This window comes from Limulus polyphemus, unplaced genomic scaffold (assembly GCF_000517525.1).
Source record: "Limulus polyphemus unplaced genomic scaffold, Limulus_polyphemus-2.1.2 Scaffold6010, whole genome shotgun sequence".
Lineage (NCBI taxonomy): Eukaryota > Metazoa > Arthropoda > Merostomata > Xiphosura > Limulidae > Limulus > Limulus polyphemus.
Genome location: NW_013671620.1, coordinates 29975 through 34190, shown reverse-complemented (window position 1 = coordinate 34190; position 4216 = coordinate 29975). Strand labels below are relative to the sequence as shown.

The 4216-nt window shown below is 35.9% G+C and overlaps 1 protein-coding gene across 1 annotated transcript in view; it reads right to left on the bottom strand.

The window, feature by feature from the left end:
• The window catches only part of LOC111089358, an 8760-nt gene extending 7175 nt beyond the window's left edge, over positions 1-1585 (bottom strand). Inside the window, exon 1 of the mRNA XM_022401727.1 lies at positions 1451-1585. The gene's annotated coding sequence lies outside the window, so the exon portion shown is untranslated. The remainder of the gene's footprint in view (positions 1-1450) is intronic.
• Between the last annotated feature and the right edge of the window lie 2631 nt (positions 1586-4216).

The window sequence follows — 4216 nt, the reverse complement described above, 5'->3', positions numbered from 1 at the left end:
GAGAGATGTAACAGAAAGATCTGGTGGGTGAAATTACTGAGACAGGAGAGATGTAACAGAAAGATCTGGTGGGTGAAATTACTGAGACAGGAGAGATGTAACAGAAAGATCTGGTGGGTGAAATTACTGAGACAGGAGAGATGTAACAGAAAGATCTGGTGGGTGAAATTACTGAGACAGGAGAGATGTAGCAGAAAGATCTGGTGGGTGAAATTACTGAAACAGGAGAGATGTAACAGAAAGATATGGTTGATGAAAATAGTGAGACAGGAGAGATGTAACAGAAAGATATGGTGGGTGAAATTACTGAGACAGGAGAGATGTAGCAGAAAGATCTGGTGGGTGAAATTACTGAGACAGGAGAGATGTAGCAGAAAGATATGGTTTGTGAAATTACTGAGACGGGAAAGATGTAGCAGAAAGAACTGGTGGGAGAAAATAGTAAGAAAAGAAAAATGTAGCAGAAAAATTTGATGGGTGAAAATAGTGAGACAGGAGAGATGTAGCAGAAAAATTTGGTGGGTGAAAATAGTGAGACAGGAGAGATGTAGCAGAAAAAATTGATGGGTGAAAATAGTGAGACTGGAGAGATGTAGCAGAAAAATTTGGTGGGTGAAAATAGTGAGACAGGAGAGATGTATCAGAACGATCTGGTGGGTGAAAATAGTGAAACAGGAGAGATGTATCAGAACGATCTGGTGGGTGAAAATAGTGAAACAGAAGAGATGTAGCAGAAAGAATATGAACTGATGGATACTTCTAGTAAAAAACGAAGATAGGAAAATCTGCAAGTTGGTGCTAATCCAGCAGTTGTGTGACAAACAACAAAGAATGTAATATAATAAGTTGAAGGGACAGTGGTGTGACAAACAACAAAGAATGTAATATAATAAGTTGAAGGGACAGTGGTGTGACAAACAACAAATAATGTAATATAATAAGTTGAAGGGACAGTGGTGTGACAAACAACAAATAATGTAATATAATAAGTTGAAGGGAGTTAGGTTCGTAATTTCATAATTTATGTTACTATAAACACATAAAGCTAAAAGAATGAATGTTAGATGTACATGCACTGGACAACAACAAAATCAAACAATGACTCTATAATACAACAACAACATCAAACAATGACTCTATAATACAACAACAACATCAAACAATAACTCTATAAAACAATGGCTCTCTGAACTAGCTCAATTCACTGAAAGCTTAATTAAATGGATGTCTTCATATGACTAGTATACTTACCTTTTCAGCTTCACCTTTCTCAGATTCTCTTGCTAGTAAATAGAAATGATAACACGCCAAACTTTGATCGTACATTGTTTTCTTAACAAATTATTCGAATTATATTCGACATCAAATTTTACGTCACGTCACTACATATCTAAGTATCGATTAAAAACTCGCATGTAAGAGTATCAAAAATAAGTTTATAAAATATTACCTTTATTAGTACGGTCACCTTTTACCTCTGTATTCCAATCACTGCCTTCTACGATAGCTAAATACTTGTAAGTAGTACATTTAATGACGTCTTTTCCTGGGCACGTAGATAACGCGTTTTTTTTTAGAGTCTCAAAGTTCGTAATTGATTTTCCAATTCCTTCTAAGCTGACACATTAGGAGTTTCGTGTATGTTATAAGTACTCAAAGACAGATCATTTAATTTAAAGTTTTTTGTGTTAATTGGTCTTTCAAATTAGTCTCTAAATCAGAGCAGTTCGCGGAGTTACAAATAATTTGTTCCCTGAGTTAAAACTATTTGTGGTATGCTACAACATCGTATTGTTGCCTGAGTTAAAACTATTTGTGGTATGCTACAACACAGCATACCACAAATAGTTTTAACTCAGGCAACAATATAATGTTGCAGCATACCACAAATAGTTTTAACTCAGGCAACAATATAATGTTGTAGCATACCACAAATAGTTTTAACTCAGGCAACAATACGATGTTGTAGCATACCACAAATAGTTTTAACTCAGGCAACAATACGATGTTGTAGCATACCACAAATAGTTTTAACTCAGGCAACAATACGATGTTGTAGCATACCACAAATAGTTTTAACTCAGGCAACAATACGATGTTGTAGCATACCACAAATAGTTTTAACTCAGGCAACAATACGACAACATCGTATTGTTGCCTGAGTTAAAACTATTTGTGGTATGCTACAACATCGCATGTGCCTGTATTTAAGAGCTTTTGTGACCCCTCCATCCCGGTGCCAAAGCAATATCCCTGAGGGTTTATAATTTGTGCACTTACACCCATTATATGTAAATTGATACTTAACACCTGATGCTTACAAAAAACTGGCCCACTAAAACTGGCAGGCCCTGATTAAAAAAACAAAACAAGTTGATCAACTAACACTATCAGGCCCTGATTAAAATAACAAAAACAAGTTGATCAACTAACACTGGCAGGCCCTGATTAAACAAAACGAAAACAAGTTGATTAACTAACGCTGGCAGGCCCTCATTAAAAAAAAAACAAGTTGATTAACAAACTCTGGCAGGCCTTGATTAAAAAATACATCAGGATAAGCACGTGGTTCGCACGTTGCTATTCAGAACGTATAATGGACGCGTTGTATCAGTACTAAAGTCTCAAATATGCTTCTCTAAATAAAAATTATGCCCCCACCCCACCCCTGAGTGGCTCAGGGGTAAAGTCTAAGGGCTTATAACGTTAAAAATCTGGTTTTGATACCTGTGATGGACACAGCACAGATAGTTTATTGTATTTGATTGGCTTTTTTTTTTTCTCCTGGATCAACGATATACTTTGGCTGATAACACCCAATGGACCTTCATACACATTTTGATTTGTTCCAATTGTAAATTATTACAAAGAAAAGTTGACAGTCGAAAAATAACAAGCGCACACGCTGTTAACTATGAAAATGTATACAGGTCAAAAGTGTTTCTTAATTTGTAATAAACATTCTTGTGTGGAGTGTTTGAGATATTTTAAAAAGTGAATTTATATAACATCACCAAAAGACAATCTATCCTTAGAACAAAATTTTCGTTGTCAATAAAACCAAGCGTCCCTCTAATCATCATAAGTAATGCTGTGGTTATCCCTTAGTTTCATTGTTCGGGCCATAAAAAGCAAAAGGGATCTGTACAAATGTAAGACTTTTTTTATAAAACCTGAAATTTTTTTTTGAAACAATACAACAACAGAGCCCCTGAAATTACCTAAAATGAATAAAATCATTCATATGTGAAATACATAGAGGATCCAGAAGTTAATAGTGGGATTGCTTACATCATTGACTGTGACTCTTATAATGCACCCACGGACTCAAAATTCGGAGCACGATTTTGTTAGTTTGTGAGACTCATATTAGTTTGGTGTATAGATGGTTTGGGTTTGGTTTATTTGGAATTTCGCTCAAAGCTACACGAGAGCTATTAGTACTAATTATGACCCTGAAGATTTCCTTAAGTAGGGCCAGTACCAATTATGACCCTGAATACTTCCTTAAGTAAGGCCAATACTAGTTATAACCCTGAATACTTCCTTGAGTAAGGCCAGTACTAATTATGACCCTGAAGACTTCTTTGAGTAAGGTCAGTACTAATTATAACCCTGAAGACTTCCTTGAGTAGGGTCAGTACTAATTATGACCTTGAAGAGTTCCTTGAGTAAGGCCAGTACTAATTATGACCCTGAAGACTTCCTTGAGGAGGGTCAGTACTAATTATGATCCAGAATACTTCCTTGAGTAAGGCCAGTACTAATTATGACCCTGAATACTTCCTTGAGTAGGACCAGTACTAATTATGACACTGAATATTTTCTTTAGTAGGACCAGTACTAATTATGACACTGAATATTTTCTTGAGTAGGACCAGTACTAATTATGACCCTGAATACTTCCTTGAGTAAGTATTCAGTACTAATTATGACTCCGAAGACTTCCTTGAGTAGGGTCAGTACTAATTATGACCCTGAATACTTCCTTGAGTAGGACCAGTACTAATTATGACCTGAAGACTTCCTTGAGTAGGACCAGTACTAATTATGACACTGAATACTTCCTTGAGTAAGGCCAGTACTAATTATGACCCTGAAGACTTCCTTGAGTAGGACCAGTACTAATTATGACACTGAATATTTTCTTGAGTAGGACCAGTACTAATTATGACCCCGAAGACTTCCTTGAGTAGAGTCAGTACTAATTATGACC